The following is a 20,799-nucleotide window of genomic DNA, read 5'->3' on the forward strand; positions in this document are numbered from 1 at the left end:
CATCTTTGGAAAGACAGATGGGAATATTTTCTTAATGGTGAGAGAACAGGAGCTGTGGAGGAGCAAAGAGGTTTGGGGGTCCATGTATACAAATCACTAAAAGCTAGTGGACAGGTACAAAAAGCATTCAAAAAAGCTAATGAATGCTGTCCTTTATCCCAAGAGGGTTAGAATACAAAAGTGAGGAAGTGATGCTTCAGTTGTACAGAGCCTTGGACCTCGATCTGGAGACCTGCGTTCAGTTTTGGGCACCGAACCTCAGGAAGGATATATTGGCCTTGGAGGGGGTGCAGCGCAGTTTCACCAGAATGATACTGGGGTTTAAAGGGTTAAATTATGAGGACAGGTTGCCTAAATTTGATTTGAGTATAGAAGGTGATCTAATCGAGGTGTTTAAAATGATAAAAGGGATTCAATAGGGTAGATAGAGAGAAACTATTTCCTCTCGTAGGAGAGTTCAGAACAAGGGGTGTAACCTTAAAGTTACAGCTAGTCCAGTTAGGATCGAAATCAGGAAGCACTTTTTCACACAAGGGGTAGTGGGGATCTGGAACTCTCTCCCCCAAAAGACCGTGGATGCTGGGGGACAGTTGAAAATTTCAGGACTGAGATCCGCCAAGCCCTCTGAACAGGTGCTGATGTGGGAACTCCCCACCCATGGCCTTGCCCTGTCCTGGCCCCAACCCCCCCTCCATAACAGTGGCCCTGTTTGGCAGGCTGCACCCCCCCCCCCACAACCCCGGTCCCAACAAAGGCCACAGGATTCCTGACGGAAGATTGAGGCCCAACATATCCGGATCCTAGACTCTTTCCCAGTTGGACTGCCACACTCCCGCTGAGTTGCGTCAGAAGAGATTTGGAATTCCAGTCCTCTACCTAGTCAGTCAAAGACATTTTTACATGGAATTAAGGAACAAATGTAGACAAATGCCATCTTTTGTATTTTTTTTACTATGGGGGAAATGTTGAAAAAGAATTATTACAAACTGTCAGTAATCGTTAAGAAAAATTAACACCAATGGTCATGAATTGTGCCTAATTCCATAGCAGTCCCATTTATAGAGCTGCAGTAAATTTGTACCTTCTTGCGAATTCGCAACTGAAACCAAGAGATAGCGAAGTAGTGAAAAGCCGCTAACTCCAGGCATCAGGTTTAAAGCAGCTGAGATTCAACGTGATTTGAACCAAGCAAGTGTACAAACATTTCCACTTTAATACCAAAGTGTAGAGTATGCACCAGGACTGGTAGTCTGATACCATGCACCATGTGACCTCGGCAGGGTCAGGGGCGAGTGTTAATGCTGCTACTCTGTTTACACAAGTGATTGAATTCCATTTTGTTCCCTTCGACCCATGTGAATTTGATCCTCGTCAGCATTCGCAGAAACGCCTCCCACCCCACCCCGCCCCGTCTCTCTCTTCCCCCACCCCCAATCTGTAAGCGCGCTGAGAAAACTATCGAATTACAGAATGACTCGTGGAGTGCACACTATACCTCAGTGGAAAACCGGAGGGGATTCTAATCAGGTTGTTGACACAAGTCTGATTCAAGTCATTTGGTAAGGCATCTGGCTGCTACGTGGCAGATTTCTCAACGCTCACATCGAACACTCATCAACAACAGATTACTTTCCAACACAATGTCTCGGGATTTAGGTCAGGTCTCCAGAATTAGGAGCAAGCACGGTGAGAATCATTCCCTTGTTCCTTCCCCCACCATGGGAAAAAAAAATGTACAGTCCAGTCACAGGCCTCTTATATATTTCACACAACAACAAGTTGCATTTATATAGCGCCTCTAACGTAGTAAAAAAACGTCCCCAAGGCGCTTCACAGGAGCGTTATCAGGCAAGATTTGACACTGAGCTACATTAGGACAGGTGACCGAAAGCTTGATCAAAGAGGTAGGTTTTAAGGAGCGCCTTAAAGGAGAAGAGAGAGGTAAAAATGAGGAGAGGTTTAGGGAGGGAATTCCAGAGTTTAGGGCCTACACGGCTGAAGGCCCGGCCGCTAATGGTGGGGTGAAGGAAATCAGGGTTGCACAAAAGGCCAGAATCAGCGCAGAGTTCTTGGAGGGCTGTAGGGCTGGAGGAGGTTACAGAGATAGGGAGGAGCGAGGCCATGGAGGGATTTGAACATGAGGATGAGAATTTTAAAATCGAGGCGTTGCCAGACTGGGAGCCAATGTAGGTTGGTGAGCACAGGGGTGATGGGTGAACGGGACTTGGTGTGAGTAAGGATATGGGCAGCAGAGTTTTGGATGAGCTCAAGTTTATGGAGGGAGGAAGATGGGAGGCTGTGTCGAAGACTTAATTACCTATTATATACAAGTAACTGTTCACGTATTTCTACATTAATGTGGTCTTTATGGTTTTCCACAGCTGGCCAGGAGAGCATTGGAGTAGTCAAGTCTAGAGGTAACAAAGACATGGATGAGGGTTTCAGCAGCAGTTGATCTGAGGCAGGGGCAGAGACGGGCGATTTTATGGAGGTGGAAGTAGGCGGACTTGGCGATGGAGAGGATACGGTCGGAGCTCAACAACACAAGTGCTGTTTTCTCTGCAGAGATGTAAATGGCAAATGCTTCCTGCTGTACTTCATTGGCTGTGAAGAGCCCTGGGATGCCCTGAGGATGTGAAAGGCACTCTACTAGTGCAAGTTTTTCCTTCTTACTGCCGTGATTGTATTAAGGAAACCTAAACATTCTTCACAATTTATAGACAGCGGACAGGCCTTCTGGATTGATCTGACATAAGTGGCCTCTGGAGATTTAGACTCTCCAAACAGACACTGTTTGAACTATAACAGGATTTTATTCTGTTGTGAAATTAGTATATTCTGTGTAAAAGGCAAATAGGCTCCATTGGCAGAGCTGGGAACCTTTTTTCCAGTTAGATCTCCTGCGATTTGATGGGGACAGGACTTGGATGGAACATAGGAACAGGAGGAGGCCGTTCAGCCCCTTGAGCCTGTTTCGCCATTCAGTTAGATCATGGTTGATCTGTACCTCAACTCCATTTACCTACCTTTGCTCCATAATCCCTCGATACCCTTACTTAACAAAAATTTAACTATCCCAGTCTTGAAAGCTCCAATTGACGCCCAGCATCCACAGCCTTTCGGGGGAGAGAGTTCCAGGATTTCCACTACCTTTTGTGTGAAAAAGTACTTCCTGATTTTACTCCTAACGGGTTTAACGCCAGAGCTCTAATTTCAAGATTATGCTTCCATGTTCTGGATTCCCTCATCAGAGGGCATAGTTTAGGTGTCAGCCATGGCTCAGTCAGTAGCACTCTCACCCCTGAGTTAGAAGGTCATGGATTCAAGCCCCAATCCAGAAGCTTGAGCACATAATCTAGACACTCCCAGTGCAGTACTGAGTTAGTGCTGCACTGTTGGAGGTGCTGTCTTTCAGATGAGACATTAAACTGAGGCCCTGTCTGTCCTCTCAGGTGGTTGTAAAAGATCCCATGGCACTTTTCGAAGAACAGTACTCTTGAAATATGGTCACTGTAGCAATGTAAGGAAATGTAGCAGCCAATGTACGCTCAGCAAGGTCCCACAAACAGCAATGAGATAAATGACCTGATAATCTGTTCTGTTGGTGATATTGGTTGAGGGATAAATATTGACCAGAACATCAGGAGAGCTCCCTGCTCTTCGTTAAATAGTGCCTTGAGATCTTTTACGTCCACTTGAGAGGGCAGACGGTTTAACAGCTCATCCGAAAGAAGGCACCTCCGACAGTGCAGTACTCCCTCAGTATGATACTGAAGTATTAGTCTGGATTATGCGCTCAATTCCTGGAATGGGGTTTGAACCCACAACCTTGTGACTCAGAGGTGAGACTGCTACCAATTGAGCATAGAATAGCCACAATCCAAGCTCTCAAGGGAAGCCCTGAAGGTTCATAGCTGGACATGACCACATTTCACATGTGTACGTCTGAGGGGTAGGTGTCTGACCTTGTGCTCCTGGTGTGGAGCCTCATCCATCAGGAGTGTAGGATTGAAATTTGGGCATCGCTGCGCAATATTTTCTTAAAAAATGGGAATTTCGGATGTGCTCTCGACAGGTAATGCTTCTTGACAGAAGCACCAAGTCGGATAATTTCCCTCTCTGCACTTTTTCTCCCACAGAAGATAATGGATTATGACTGGGCAGTTAAATATTATCCTGCTTGAGGTCAGTTTCATTCTGCAAGAGCCACAGTTTGTCAACAGGAATGAGTAACAGTCTATGTCTGAGAATTCAAAGTCACATATTGCATCAAATGATTAGAATCATCGGATAATTTGAATGAGGCAATATAAATGTTTTTTTAAAAATGGAAATGAATTGTCAGAAAATTTGAATCATAGAATCATAGAAAGGTTACAGCATGGAAGGAGGCCATTCAACCCATCGAGTCCGTGCCGGATCTATGCAAGAGCAACCCAGCTAGTCCCACTCCCCCACCCTATCCCCGTAGCCCTGCAAATTTTTTCCTTTCAAGTACTTATCCAGTTCCCTTTTGAAGGCCATGATTGAATCTGCCTCCACCACCCCCTCGGGCAGTCCATTCCAGATCCTAACCACTCGCTGTGTAAAAAAAAATTTCCTCATGTCACCTTTGGTTCTTTTGCCAATCATCTTAATTCTATGTCCTCTGGTTCTTGACCCTTCTGCCAATGGGAACAGTTTCTCTCTATCTACTCTGTCTAGACCCTTCATGATTTTGAATACCTCTATCAAATCTCCTCTCAATCTTCTCTGTTCTAAGGAGAACAACCCCAGCTTAGAACATAAGAACATAAGAAATTGGAGCAGGAGTAGGCCAATCGGCCCCTCGAGCCTGCTCCGCCATTCAATAAGATCATGGCTGATCTGATCCCAACCACAAATCTAAAGAACACAAGAAGTCGGAGCAGGACCCGGCCACATAGCCCCTGGGCCCTCTCCGCCACCCACAGGGCATTGACCGATCCGAACTCAGCTTCATGTCCAATTTCCTGCCCGCTCCCCATAACCCCTAATTCCCTTTACTTCTAGGAAACTGTCTATTTCTGTTTTAAATTTATCTAATGATGTAGCTTCCACAGCTTCCTGGGGCAGCAAATTCCACAGACCTACCACCCTCTGAGTGAAGAAGTTTCTCCTCATCTCAGTTTTGAAAGAGCAGCCCCTTATTCTAAGATTATGCCCCCTAGTTCTAGTTTCACCCATCTTTGGGAACATCCTTACCGCATCCACCCGATCAAGACCCTTCACAATCTTATATGTTTCAATAAGATCGCCTCTCATTCTTCTGAACTCCAATGAGTAGAGTCCCAATCTACTCAACCTCTCCTCATATGTCCGCCCCCTCATCCCCGGGATTAACCGAGTGAACCTTCTTTGTACTGCCTCGAGAGCAAGTATGTCTTTTCTTAAGTATGGAGACCAAAACTGTATGCAGTATTCCAGGTGCGGTCTCACCAATACCTTATATAACTGCAGCAATACCTCCTTGTTTTTATATTCTATCCCCCGAGCAATAAAAGCCAACATTCCGTTGGCTTTCTTGATCACCTGCTGCACCTGCATACCAACTTTTTGATTTTCTTGCACTAGGACCCCCAGATCCCTTTGTACTGCAGTACTTTCCAGTCTCTCGCCATTAAGAAAATAACTTGCTCTCTGATTTTTCCTGCCAAAGTGCATAACCTCACATTTTCCAATATTATATTGCATCTGCCAAATCTCCGCCCACTCACCCAGCCTGTCTATATCCCCTTGCAGGTTTTTTATGTCCTCCTCACTCTCTACTTTCCCTCCCATCTTTGTATCATCTGCAAATTTTGATATGTTGCACTCGGTCCCCTCCTCCAAATCGTTAATATAGATTGTAAAGAGTTGGGGACCCAGCACCGACCCCTGTGGAACACCACTGGTTACTGGTTGCCAGTCCGAAAATGAACCATTTATCCCAACTCTCTGCTTCCTGTTTGATAACCAATCCTCCACCCATGCCAGAATATTACCCCCAATCCCGTGATTTTTTATCTTAAGTAATAATCTTTTATGTGGCACCTTGTCGAATGCCTTCTGGAAGTCTAAATACACTACGTCCACTGGTTCCCCTTTATCCACCCTATACGTTATATCCTCGAAGAACTCAAGCAAATTTGTCAGACATGACTTCCCCTTCATAAAGCCATGCTGACTTTGTCCTATTAAATTATGCTTATCTAAATGTTCCGTTACTGTCTCCTTAATAATAGACTCCAAAATTTTACCCACCACAGATGTTAAGCTAACTGGCCTATAATTTCCAGCCTTCTGCCTACTACCCTTTTTAAATAACGGTGTTACATTAGCAGTTTTCCAATCTGCCGGGACCTCTCCTGAGTCCAGGGAATTTTGGAAAACTATCACCAAAGCATCCACAATCCCTACTGCCACTTCCCTCAAGACCCTAGGATGGAAGCCATCAGGTCCAGGGGATTTATCCGCCTTGAGTCCCATTATTTTACTGAGTACCATCTCTTGAGTGATTTTAATCGTATTTAGCTCCTCCCCCCCGAGAGTCCCCTGTTTGTCCAGTGTTGGGATATTCTTAGTGTCCTCTACTGTAAAGACTGAAACAAAATATTTGTTCAGCATTTTTGCCATCTCCATGTTTCCCACCATTAATTTCCCGGTCTCATCCTCTAAGGGACCTATGTTTGCCTTAGCCACCCTTTTTCTTTTTATATAACTATAGAAACTCTTGCTATCTGTTTTTATATTTTTTGCTAATTTCTTTTCATAATCTAACTTCCTTTTCTTAATCAATCCTTTAGTTACTTTTTGCTGTCTTTTGAAGAATTCCCAATCTTCTATCTTCCCACTAAGTTTGGCTACCTTATATGTCCTTGTTTTTAGTCGGATACTATCCTTGATTTCTTTACTTAGCCACGGGTGGCTGTCATTTCTTTTACACCCTTTTTTCCTCAGTGGAATATATTTATTTTGAAAGTTGTAAAATAACTCCCTAAATGAACACCACTGCTCATGTACCGTCTTACCCTTTAATCTATTTTCCCAGTCCACTTTAATCAATTCCGCTCTCATACCATCATAGTCTCCTTTATTCAAGCTCAGTACGCTTGTTTGAGAATCAACCTTCTCACCCTCTAATTGGATATGGAATTCAACCATGTTGTGGTCGCTCGTTCCAAGGGGATCCTTAACTAGGACATTATTAATTAATCCTGACTCATTACACAGGACCAGGTCCAAGGTTGCCTGCCCCCTTGTCGGATCAGTTACATACTGCTCAAGAAATCCATCCCTGATGCACTCAATGAACTCGTCCTCAAGGCTGCTCTGCCCAATTTGATTTGTCCAGTTAATATGATAATTAAAATCCCCCATAATTATGGCTGTTCCCTTATTACATGCCCCGACTATCTCCTGATTAATACTTCTTCCAGCAGAGTTGCAACTATTAGGAGGCCTATATACTACGCCCACTAATGTTTTTTTTCCCTTATTATTCCTTATCTCCACCCAAACTGTTTCATTATCTTGCTGCTTTGTCCCAATATCATTTCTCTGTATTACAGTGATTCCTTCCTTTATTAACATAGCCACCCCACCTCCCCTTCCTTCCTGCCTGTCCTTCCTGATTGTTAAATACCCTGGCATATTTAATTCCCAGTCGTTGTCACCCTGCAGCCATGTTTCTGTAATGGCCACAAGATCATACCCATACGTAGTTATTTGTGCCGTTAACTCGTCCATTTTATTACGAATGCTACGTGCATTCAGATAAAGAACTTTCAAATCTGTTTTGTGACGCTTAGTTCCTGCTTTTTCCTTTTTTAACACTTTACCTATTACTCCATACCTTCTGTCCCTTCCTGTTACGCTTTCCTCTCTCTCCCTGCTCAGGTTCCCAACCCCCTGCCACTTTAGTTTAAACCCTCCCCAACAGCACTAGCAAACACTCCTCCTAGGACAGCGGTCCCGGCCCTGCCCAGGTGCAGACCGTCCGGTTTGTACTGGTCCCACCTCCCCCAGAACCGTTTCCAGTGTCCCAGGAATTTGAATCCCTCCCCCTTGCACCATTCCTCTAGCCACGTATTCATTTGAAATATCCTCCTATTTCTACTCTGACTAGCACGTGGCACTGGCAGCAATCCTGAGATTACTACCTTTGAGGTCCTATTTTTTAATTTACCTCCTAACTCCCTATATTCTGCTTTTAGGACCTCATCCCCTTTTTTACCTATATCGTTGGTGCCTATGTGCACCACGACAGCTGGCTGTTCGCCCTCCCCCTCCAAAAGCTTCTCCAGTCTATCCACATAACTAAAGTCCCTCATCCCTGGAATCATTCTAGTAAATCTCTTCTGCACCCTCTCGAAAGCCTTCACATCTCTCCTAAAGTGCGGTGCCCAGAACGGGACACAATACTTCGGCTGTGGCCGAACCAGTGTTTTATAAAGGTTCATCATGACTTCCTTGCTTTTGTACTCTATGCCTCTATTTATAAAGCCCAGGATCCCGTATGCTTTTTTAACCGCTTTCTTAACCTGCCCTGCCACCTTCAACTATTTGTGTACATATACCCCCAGATCTCTCTGTTCCTGTATCCCTTTTAGAATTGTGCCCTCTAGTTTATATTGCCTCATTCTTCCCACCGAAATGTATCACCTCGCATTTTTCTGTGTTAAATTTCATCTGCTATGTGTCCGCCCATGCCACCAGCCTGTCTATATCCTCTTGAAGTCTATCACTATCCTCCTTGCTGTTCACTACACTTCCAAGTTTTGTGTCGCCTGCAAATTTTAAAATTGTGCCCTGTATACCCAAGTCCATGTCATTAATATATATCAAGAAAAGCAGTGGTCCCAGCACCAACCCCTGGGGAACACCACTATACACCTCCCTCCAGTCCGAAAAACAACCGTTCAACACTACTCTCTGTTTCCTGTCACTTAGCCATTTTCGTATCCATGCTGCCACTGGCCCTTTTATTCCATGGGCTTTAATTTTGGTGATAAGGCTATTATGTGGCACTTTATCAAATGCCTTTTGAAAGTCCATATACACATCAACTAAATTGCCTTCATCTACTCTCTCTGTTACCTCATCAAAAAACTCGATCAAGTTAGTTAAACACGATTTGCCTTAAACAAATCCGTGCTGGCTTTCCCTAATCAATCCACACTTGTCCAAGTGTCTGCTAATTCTGTCCCGGATTATCGTTTCTAAAAGTTTCCCCATCACGGAGGTTAAACTGACTGGCCTATAGTTGCTGGGTTTATCCTTACACCCTTTTTTGAACAAGGGTGTAACATTTGCAATTCTCCAATCCTCTGGCACCACCTCCGTACCTATGGATGTTTGGAAGATTATGGCCAGTACCTCTGCAATTTCCACCCTTACTTCCCTCAGTAACCTAGGTTGCATCCCATCTGGACTGGGTGACTTATCTACTTTAAGCAACTTTAAATTAAAAGTGAACTGTATGCAAATTCACGCTGTTGATTTGGTGCCTTTTGAAATGTGATCAAACCCTAATTAGCTGTTGCTAAATAAAGCAGAATACAAGAGGTTAAATCCAATTTGGAGCAACTGTGAATGGATTTATATTATGGTGACATTTTTGAACCTGACAATTAGTTTCATTAACATTGTTATATAACGATGCGGCTGTTGGCCGTGTCATTAGCTTCAGGAGGCGACACGATTTCAACATTTGTTTTGTTTTTCGAATCGTTTTTTTTTTGGTCTGGTGAGAGGAGCAGATCTCCTTCAATAGGTCGTCCACTGTGACCAGAGATGACTCATCCTGTCATTAGAATGAGTCACTCTTGGAGCAGAGCTCAGAGACCAAAAGAGGCACGAAAGCATTTCTGGAAAATGAATATGACTTTCGAGCAACAACAAAAAAAAAATCAACGCACTAGATTAATTGGGCTAAATCTGACCCTGTTTTCTGTCGGTGCAGTTTGTGTTAGGTGGCTTGCTTTCAGGTTATCGTTTGTGCCTTGCTGTATCTTATTGCTTGATGTCACATCGCACACTGTCCACGCACTGCCAGCAAGTCACATCGCTGTGGTTTCAGACAATGTTATTATACTATTAACCTATTCAGACTTCCTAATCACCACTTTCTGAGCTATTGGGGGTGATTTTAAACCCCAAGAACGGGTGGGTTGGGGGCGGGCAGGAGTTGAAAATAGTTGTTTTTTGGGTCGCGACCGCAACCCGGCTTTATTTTCGGGTTTAACGCCGGAGCGTAAAAGTATAGGCTTCCCACTGGGAATACCAAATCCGAAAATTTTGCGGTTGTGACCCAAAAAAACAACTGTTTTCAACTCCCACCCGTCCTTAACCCACCCGTTCTTGGGGTTTAAAATCACCCTATTGTCTGCGAAGTTTAAAGAACGGTGCACAATAAAAAAAGAAAGAAGAAAGAAAGACAGACGTGCATTTATATAGCGCCTTTCACAACCTCAGGACGTCCCAAAGTGCTTTGCAGCTAATGAAGTACTTTTGAAGTCACTGCTGTAATGTAGGAAAACATGGCCACCAATTTGCGCACAGCAAGCTCCCACAAACAGCAATGTAATAATGACCAGATAATCTGTTTTAGTGAGGTTTAGTGGTTGGGGGATAAATATTGGTCAGGACTGCACTTCTTCAAAATAGTGCCATGGGATCATTTATGTCCACCTAGAGGGCAGATGGGGCCTTGGTTTAACATCTACATGGGCACCCCCAACACTGCAGCACTCCCTCAGTACTGCACCGGGCTGTTAGACTAGACTTTATACTCAAGTCTCTGGAGTGGGACTTGAACCCTCAAACTTCTGACTCAGAGATAAGAGTGCCACACACTGATAATATACAATTATGTTTCCGCAGCAGGGATTCCGTGCCCAAAAATTGCAGCTCATCGCTGATGGGACTGGGTCCCGCAAAGAAAAAATGCCCCTCGGGACCCGGTGGAGGTGAATTTCTTCACTTGTCAGACAACATGGAAAGTTATTTCTCACGTTATCATTGCATCGTTCAGGAGGACCGCCCCTCCCCCTCTCTGCTATATCTATGCCAGTGTTGTCCAATACATTAGCCACTAGCCACATGTGGCTAATTGGAAATCCAGATGTGGCCAATGGCATGTCTGATTAGTAAATTAAAAAATGAGTAATAGACGCCATCATTTCAATACTCATATTTGCATGGCCTAATCATGTGAACTTTAACCTTTTTGTATGTTTGATGGTAAAATGGTGAAATTAAAAGCAGAGTGTGAGATTGTTTTTTTTTGATCGCTCTGAGTGTTTTACTTCCTTGGTTGCTGAATGGTGGTAGATGTTTGTTAAGTAAATAAACACGTGTAAAGTACAATTATCTGGATTGTGTAAATGCAAGGCGTTTTCCACTAAAATTAGTGCATGTGGTTAAAACGGTGTCACTGTGGCCATGCCTGTGGCTAGTCAGCAGCTTTTATTGGACAACACTGATCTACAACTGCCCATTGAGTGCCCACTAAACAAACTTTGTTTCATTGGTTATGCTGCCTGTGTCCTGGATGCTACTAATTGTACCCACATTCCCGTCTATGCACCTTCTTAATGTCAATACACCTACTGCCATAGGAAAGGGCTCCTAAGTGTGAGGGTTTGTAGACTGACTTTAAGACTGTCAGTATTGATACGCGCACCAGTCGTTCCAACTTCAAGTGCAACTTATCTTTCTTTGCTAGGTCCCAGCAGGGGGGCTCAGGAGGGACTACTGTCTGCTGACTGACTCCTAGGCAATATAGAAACCTTGGAGATTGCTACGTGATTCTGTGTGCGTATGGAATGTCATTCTCTCTTTCTCACGTGACAAGGGCTACTGGAGTCCCCAAACTAAGCACAGTGAGCTACCAACATCTGTTTTAACATTTATACGGCAGACATTCCAGAGCCTTAAGATGAGCCTACAGCGTGTAGATTTAATATAGGTTAATAACTACAGTTACAGCCCTAAGAATGTTTGTTGCCTCTCAGATCCTGTACAACACAGCAACCGTACAGACATTTCAGAGGGTAAGAGAAACACTCAGAATAGAGGCAGACGACCAGAGGGAGGGGAGCTAAACCCTTCATATGTCTTACAGGAGCTCCTGTGATGCCAGCAAATGTAACCACATTTCCTTTGGATTATGGACCTCAAGTATCACGCGGGCACAAAAATATAAAAAATATTTAAATGTTGGATTTTCAATCCAGGTGAGTCATTCACTCCTACATTGTGATCTGCGTGGAGACTCGCCCTTTCTGTCTCTTCAGACACTGGGCAAGGGGTGGGAGGGAGGAAATTCAACTTCAGCAATGGTGAATGAGGCGAGCTGTAAAACGGGTGACCAACGCGCTATTGCCCATTTTGCATTACTGCCAAGGACAAATCTCATCACCGGGGATGCATCTCAAATGGTGACTCAAGAGGATGCCAGTCGGTTTTGACCTGACCAAACTTTGCCAAATCCTTGATTTTATTGCTGCTATTCTTTCCTGATTTCTGCACATCACGAATATCCCATCTCTCATTTGCCTCAGCCATTTCTTTAACTGTGAATGTGCTCTGGAAAAGAATTTCCCATAAAACTCATATATAATTTATCTCATCCACGTTGCTCTCTTGCAAGCCAAGGTTTCTCTTTCTCTAAAGTCAACCCAACTATACTGGCACTTGAGTTGACCTCTGGTGTGTAGGAGGGAAGAGGATGTCTTCCAAGAGTTGTCAGGCAGATATCTTGATGATTCTCATCCTTGTTTTCAAATCCCTCCATGATCTCGCCCCCTCCCTATCTCTGTAACCTCCTCCAGCCCTACAACCCTCCGAGATCTTTGCGCTCCTCCGATTCTGGCCTCTTGTACATCCCCGATTTTTACCACTCCACCATTGGCGGCCGTGCCTTCAGCTGTTGGGCCCTAAGCTCTGGAATTGCCTCCCTAAACCTCTCCACCTCTCTACCCTCCTTTAAGATGCTCCTTAAAACCTACCTCTTTGACCAAGCTTTTGGTCACCCTGTCTAATATCTCCTTTTGTGGCGCAGTGTCATATTTTGTTTGATAATGAATCCTGTGAAGCTCCTTGGGACGTCTTACTACATTAAAGGTGCTATATTAATTTGAGTTGTTGTTGTTGTTGTTGTTGTTGTTGTTGTTGTTGTGTGCAAGCCTAAGGAGTTGATGACGAGCAAACATGAGGTGGCATCGACTTTGTTTAAGAGGTTGAGATGAAGAATATTTGCAAGATTGTATAAAGCTGCAGCTTGGACATCCTAGCTGATATGAATGACCTGGACCACTCTACCCTCTGGTCTCTAATGGTGGGGATGGAGGTGTACCCATAACTGCAAATGGAGCGCGTAGATGATGGATTACTCAGGGTCTTACCTGGGGTCAACCCTTCCCTTGACTGAGGAATGAGACAGTCCATTCCTCATCTAGAGTTGAGTGGTCCGCCCCTTGTTGTTGCTCACCATCCTCTCTTTTCCAGCTTTTAAACTATCTTTTCTCCCTCTCATTTACTCTCATTCCATGGAGTGAGCCTATGGCTCAGTGGTGGCATTCCTGTCACTGAGTCAGAGAAGGTGAAGAGTTCAAACCCCTGCTCCAGACAGTCCCGGCGAGTGGAGTTCCGGCTCTGAATTCTGGGTTGACGTCCAGCGGTAATATTTGTATCCGGTGGGGATTGGGTGACCATCCCCCTCATATTATGGGTTGTAGGAGCTCCTTGAACCTTCCCGCAATGTAGGACTAACCACCCTTTCAGCTGGTATAACGATGGTTACGGCCATGGGGGAACGCTTACGTTGCGGATTGTTAATCAGCCCCTGCAAATCCCTCCATCACCATGTTATTCTCCAAAGGAAGAGCGTGAAGAGACGAAAATAACAACCACCGCGTTCCATCATCTGTAGAGAAATAAAAACCACTCTGCTTTACAAAGGAAAAGAAAAGATAGAACTGGCATTTATATAGCACCTTTCGTGTCCTCAGGACATCCCAAAGCACTTTACAGCAATGAAGTACTTTTGAAGTGTAGTCGCTGTTGTGATGTAGGAAATGTGGCAGCCAATTTGTGCACAGCAAGATCCCACAAACAGCAATGTGATAATGACCAGATAATTTGATTTTTTAGGGGTGTTCGTTGAGGGATAAATATTGGCCCAGGACACCGGGGAGAGATCCCCCACTCTTCTTTGAAATAGTGCCGTGGGATCCTTTACGTCCACCTGAGAGGGCAAACTCGGTTTATCGTCTCATCCAAAAAGCGGCACCTCTGACAGTGCAGCACTCCCTCAGTACTGGCACTGGGAGTGGAAATTGAATTTAACTTCAGCCAGGCTCCTGTCTGCAGAGGCGTTGGAGCTTGAGCTTATGAGCACAAGGATCGTTCCCACCTGCATTCTGTACACCACAGGTTTTCGGAGGCTTTCAATTCACAACCAGACTTTCCCATCGCAGAGGGACATCCACCCACCTGGCACTGTAATGTGTCACCTGACTCCATTGTATAGATACATTTCCATTGATTAGAAGAAATGTACAATTAGCTGGTGCATTACTATGGCAACCCAGTACACACCAGACCGAATAGCTATTTTGTACTATGGTAAATCATGCGTGGGTAGCATTGTACACGTTGATGCCTTGTGCTGTCACTGGTCTTGACAATAAAACCCAGCCACCAAGCATGTGTGTTCAATTATGCATTGAGGTTGCATAATGATCTCCTTCTACAATTATAAAACTGAGGAAAGGAACAGTAACATTTTCAAAAGCAAAATGCTGCGGATGCTGGAAATCCAAAATAAAAATGCTGGAAATACTCAGCAAGTCAGGCAGCATCTGTGGAGAAAGAAACAGAGTTAGCTAAAGTTGAAGCTTATGGAATTGAGGGCAAATTATTGACCTGGTGAGGAAATTGGCTGAGCGGCGGGAGACAGAGAGTAGGGATAAAGGGCAGGTACTCAAATTGGCAGGAGTGACTAGTGGTGTCCCACAGGGATCTGTGTTAGGGCCTCAACTATTCACTGTATTTATTAACGACTTAGATGATGGGATAGAGAGCCACATATCCAAGTTTGCCCATGATACAAAGATAGGCAGCATTGTAAGCAATGTAGATGGAAGCATAAAATTACAGAGAGATATTAAAAGATTAAGTGACTGGGCAAGTGAATGTGGCAAATGGATTGCAATGTAGGCAAGTATGAGGTCATGCACTTTGGAGCTAAAAAAGATCGATTAGGGTACTTTCTAAATGGTGAAAAGCTCAAAACAGTGGAGGTCCAAAGAGACTTAGGGGTCCATGTACATAGATCATTAAAATGTCATGGACAGGTACAAAAAATAATCAAAAAGGCTAATGGAATTCTGGTCTTTATATCTAGAGGACTAGAATGCAAGGGGGTAGGAGTTATGCTACAGCTACACAAAGCCCTGATTAGACCACACCTGGAGCACTGTGTTCAGTTCTGGGCACACCACCTTAGGAAGGATATATTGGCCTTGGAGGGAGTATAGCGTAGATTAACTAGAATGATACCTGGACTCCAAAAGTTAAATTACGAGGAGAGATTACACATACTAAGGTTGTATTCCCTGGAATTTAAAAGATTAAGGGATGATTTGATCAAAGATTACAAGATATTAAGGGGAACTGATAGGGTAGATAGAGAGAAACTATTTCCGACGGTTGGGGAGTGAAAGACTGGGGGACATCAAAAATTAGAGCTGGGACTTTCAGGAGTGAAGTTAGGAAACACTTCTACACACAAAGGGTGGTAGAAGTTTGGAACTGTCTTCCACAAAAGGCAGTTGATGCTGGCTCCATAATTAATTTTAAATCTGAGATTGATAGATTTTTGTTAACCAAAGGTATTACGGGATTTGGAGTTAGGTCACAGGTCAGTCATGATCTCATTGAATGGTGGAACAGGCTCGAGGGGGTAAATGGCCTACTCCTGTTCCTATGTTCCTATGTTTCAGGTCAATTACCTTTTGTCAGAACTGGAAGAAGTTAAAGATTTAACAGTTTTTAAGCAAGTACAGAACCAGGCAAATTGGGGGGGGGTGGGGGTGGGGAAGGGGGAGGGAGGGGAGGAAAGAACTAAAGGGAAGGTCTGTAGTAGGGTGGAGGGCAGGAGTTTTTAAAAATTCGTTCATGGGATGTGGGCGTCGCTGGCGAGGCCGGCATTTATTGCCCATCCCTAATTGCCCTTGAGAGGGTGGTGGTGAGCCGCCTTCTTGAACCGCTGCAGTCCGTGTGGTGAAGGTTCTCCCACAGTGCTGTTAGGAAGGGAGTTCCAGGATTTTGACCCAGCGACGATGAAGGAACGTCGATATATATCCAAGTGGTTAAATAACAAAAGGGATGATGGTGCAAGGCAAAAGGAGGCTGGTAATAGGACAAGTAAAGAAACAAAAGCTCTAGAGGAGCTGTAAATGGCAACAGCAGAACCATTACCAGCACTTGCTGTCCGAAAAAATGGGACCAGTGGTTATAATCTGAAGTTATTGAAAGCAATGTTGAGTCCGGAAGGTTGTAAAGTGCCTAAACGAAAGATGAGGAGGTGTTCCTCGAGCTTACATTGAGCTTCATTGGACCAGTGTAAGAGGCTGAGGACAGAGAGGTCAGAGTGGGAGTGGGACGGGGAATTAAAATGGCAAGCGACCGGCAGGTCAGGGTCATGCTTGCGGGCTGAACGGAGGTGTTCAGCTAACCTGTGTTTGGTCTCCCCAATGTAGAGGAGATCGCATTGTGAGCAGTGAATACAGTACATTAAATTGAAAGAAGTACAAGTAAATCGCTTTTTACCTGGACGGAGTGTTTGAGGCTCTGGATGGTGGGAAGGGAGGTGGTGAAGGGGCGGGTGTTGCATCTCCAGTGCTCGCACGAGTAGGTGCCGTGGGAAGGATAGCAGGTGTTGGGGTGATGGAAGAGTGGACCAGGGCGTCGCAGAGGGAATGAATGCTGAAAGGGGAGGCGAGGGGAAGGTGTGTTTGGTGGTGGGATCGCGCTGGAGGTGGCGGAACTGGCGGAGGATGATCTGTTGAATGTGGAGGCTGGTGGGGTGGAAGGTGAGGAGAAGGGGACGCCCTATCATGGTTCTGGGAGGGAGCAGAAGGTGTGAAGGCAGAAGTGCGGGACACAGTCGAGGGCCCTGTCAACATCAGTGGAGGGAAATCCTCGATTGAGGAAAAAGGAAGACATATCGGAAGCACTAGTGTGGGAGATGGTATCGTCAGAACAGATGTGACGGAGGTGAAGAAACTGGGAGAATGGACTAGAGTCCTTACAGTAAGTGCGGGGTGGGAGGAAGTGTAATCAAGGTAGCTGTGGGAGTCGGTGGGTTTATATCAGATATTGGTTGACAGCCTATTCCTAGAAATGGAAATAGAGAAGTGGAGGAAGGGAAGGGAAAAGTCGGAGATGGACCATGTGAAGGCGAGGGAAGGGTGGAAATTGGAAGCAAAGTTGACGAAATTTTCACCTTGATGAAAGGTGCTATATAAAATGCTAGTTCTGTCTTTTTTTCCCTTCATAAAACAGAGTGGCTTTTATTTCTCTACAGATGATGAAATTGATGAAAGTTTTGCAAGTTGATGAAAGTAACATTTTCAGCATTGCGATCCTTAAAAAGATGGTGCAGGATGTGGTATGTGAAAATCAGTAGCACATCAGTTAAGATAAAACTGAAAACAAGTTTTGGTTTACTTACAAACACTGTGTGGATGTGGTAAGAATTGCAAGAGGACAGTAATCTCCAACAGCTTCCTTTATCAACAGCTCATATCTAGTCCCTCCAAGACTTGCATTTATATAGTGCCTTTCACCACCTCAGGATGTCCCAAAGTGCTTTACAGCCAATGATGTACTTCTTGAAGTGTGGTCACTGTTGTAATGTAGGAAACGCGGCAGTCAAATTTCACACAGCAAGATCCCACAAACAGCAATGAGATAATGACCGGATCATCTGTTTAAGATGTTGGTTGAGGGATAAATAATGGCCAGGGCAGCGGGGAGAACTTCCCCGCTCTTCTTCGAATAGACTTTTATGTCTCAGCTGAGAGGGCAGACTGGGCCTCGGTTTAACATTTCATCTGAAAGACGGCACCTCTGACAGTGCAGCGCTCCCTCAGTACTGCACTGGGAGTGTCAGCCTTAGATTTTGTGCTTAAGTCTCTGGGGTGGGAATTGAACCCACCACCTTCTGACTCAAGAGGTGAGAATGTTACCACTGGCAGCAGAGATCTGAGGCAGACTGTCAACAGGCCATGATAATGCACAATTCGGGGCTCACACCACACTTCCTACTCCCTTTGTAAACAGAAAAACGTTCAAGCATTTTAGTACTCGGAGATTCTATACACTACGTTCACCCATCACCCCTGTGCTTGCTGACCTACATTAGCTCCTGGTTTGGCAATACCTTGATTTTAAAATTAATATCCTTCTCTTCAAATCTCTCCATGGCCTCGTCCCTCCCTATCTCTGTAACCTCCTCCAGCCCTACAACCCTCTGAGATCTCTGCGTTCCTCCTTCTGGCCTCCTTTGCATCCCTGATTTTAATCGCTCCACCATTGGTGGCCGTACCTTCAGCTGCCTAGGCCCTAAGCTCAGGAATTCCCTTCCTAAACCTCTCGGCCTCCCTACCTCTTCCCCCTCCTTTAAATCCTTGGAAATCTGAAATAAAAACAGAAAATGGTGGAACATGTTAGTCTTCATCTGAAAAAAGAAAAGACTGGCAGGACTGCTGAGGGAATTCAGAACAAGGGGGCATAATCTTAAAATTTGTGCTAAGCCATTTAGGAGTGCTTCTGGCAGGAAGCCTTGCCTGTCGAGAGTGCATATCACAAATTCCCAGTTGGTTAGAAAGTTTTGTCTGAATTTCTGTCCTATGCTCCTGATGAGTGAAGCTCCACACCCCGAGCACACCAGGCTCCCCTCCTCTCTCTCTTCTCTCTTTTGCATGTTTCTCAGTGTTTCTCTGTGGCTCTCCCATGTGTTCCTTTGCTCAATATCTATTTCTTATTTTATTTTAAGGCCTGGGGTAGGAAGGAAGGCGGGGCTGGAAGATGTACTGGGTTGGTGGCAGGGGTGGGAAGAGGTTGTTAGAGAGGTCCTGCAACATGGGTGGTTGAGAGGGAAGGTGGGACTGTAGGTCAGGCCATGAGGGATCGGCGGGGGTCTACGGCCGGGAGGAAGCAAGGGGCTGCATTTTGGAGCGTGGGAGGGAGTGAGTGGAGGGGAACATAGTCTAGGACAAAATGGGGGGGAGGGCAGGGAGGGTGTAATCATGGGGGACGTGGTGTAGAATCACTAGGACTTTGGTCTGGGGCCTAGGAGAACTTTTGGGATCTGGCAATACTTATGGAAGGGGAATGGAATTATTTGCAGGGCGTGATGCCTTGTTGCAATGGAAGGAGGTAGCTGCTCCCTCAAAGCACTAGTTGGTGGGTTAGAAGCACTCAAGAGGGCAGTCTGAAGAATGGGAGGACTCTGGAGATTGGCCTTCTGGAAGAATTGAGGGTGCACTGCTGTCTCTGGGCAGTCAGGGAGGGGGTTGGAGGCACTGGGCACTGGGTGTGCAGCGCATTGAGAGGCTGGGAGCACTGGGGTGAGTGAGTGGGAAAGAGGACTGGGCTGGGAGTGGAATTCCTGAGGGTAACTGCACTGGAGGGGGATTGGGTTGTGGAAGCAGTGAGGAGGAGCTGGAGGACTGAGAGGGAAGCAATTAGGAAAGTAAAGAATCATTGAGGAAAGACAGTGGACAAACAGTTGGAACCACCAAGGGGGAAGATGGAGACTGGAGGTAGCACAGGACACATAGCTGGACCTTGAATATAGGCCTAGGTCCTAATTATCAACCTGAGAATGGTCAAACTGAGCAATGAAGCGTAAACCCCTGTTGGGAGCATGATAAGAGGTTACATAGAATTACATAGAATTAAGTCCCACTCCAGAGGCTTCAGCACAAAATCCAGGGCTGACACTCCCAGTGCAATATTGAGGGAGTGCTGCACGGTCAGAGGTGCTGTCTATTCAGATGAGATGTTGAACTGAGGCCCTATCTGCCCTCTCAGGTGGATGTAAAAGATCCCACAGCACAATTTCAAAGAAGAGCAGGGGAGTTCTCCCCGATGTCCTTTAACAGGTAAATCCTCATTTCAGCCAGTCACTAATTTTTGAACGTGTCACACACTATGATATAATGTCCTCAGGTGTGACGCCTTATTGCTTTGACATGATGGACACACATTGGGTGCTGAACTTTTAATCATAGAGATATAATAATTACTTTATTTGAATCTCCCAGATGAGAAATTTACATATGTGTACAATAGACCCTAATTATAAATTCATGTTGTTGGCTCCGTAATGACAGACTGCTGTTAAAAAATAATTGTCACATCTGTGACCATGGCAACAGTCACTGCCTTTCAGACAAAGCTTGTCTTTATCGGTGGGTTCTGAAGATTTTCTTGTAATGAAACAGCACACGATTTTAAAAAATGAAATATCCTCAGGATCTTCAATCTCCTGTGGCACTGGATATGGGAGGTCAAGATCAAAGTATGGTCTTCAGGTGAAGTGGGGTCAGAGGGCAAAGGGATAACTGGGCCAGTACGAGCGACATAACTCATAGAATGATACAGCATAGAAGGAGGCCATTCAGCCCATCATGCCGATGCCGGCTCTTTGAAAGAGCTAGTCAATTAGTCAATTAGGGATGGGCAATAAATGCTGGCCTCACCAGTGACGCCCACATCCCATGA

At 45.1% G+C, this 20,799-nt stretch overlaps 1 long non-coding RNA gene across 1 annotated transcript; it reads left to right on the forward strand.

Moving 5' to 3' along the window:
* The first annotated feature begins 1,434 nt into the window (after nt 1–1,434).
* Nucleotides 1,435–11,551, forward strand: LOC137334551 (uncharacterized). The gene is made up of 3 exons (XR_010966178.1): nt 1,435–1,559; nt 2,382–2,417; nt 10,882–11,551. It is a non-coding gene; the product is annotated as an uncharacterized lncRNA (long non-coding RNA).
* Nucleotides 11,552–20,799: the final 9,248 nt, after the last annotated feature.

The sequence above is a fragment of the Heptranchias perlo genome, chromosome 18 (genome assembly GCF_035084215.1).
Source record: "Heptranchias perlo isolate sHepPer1 chromosome 18, sHepPer1.hap1, whole genome shotgun sequence".
Lineage (NCBI taxonomy): Eukaryota > Metazoa > Chordata > Chondrichthyes > Hexanchiformes > Hexanchidae > Heptranchias > Heptranchias perlo.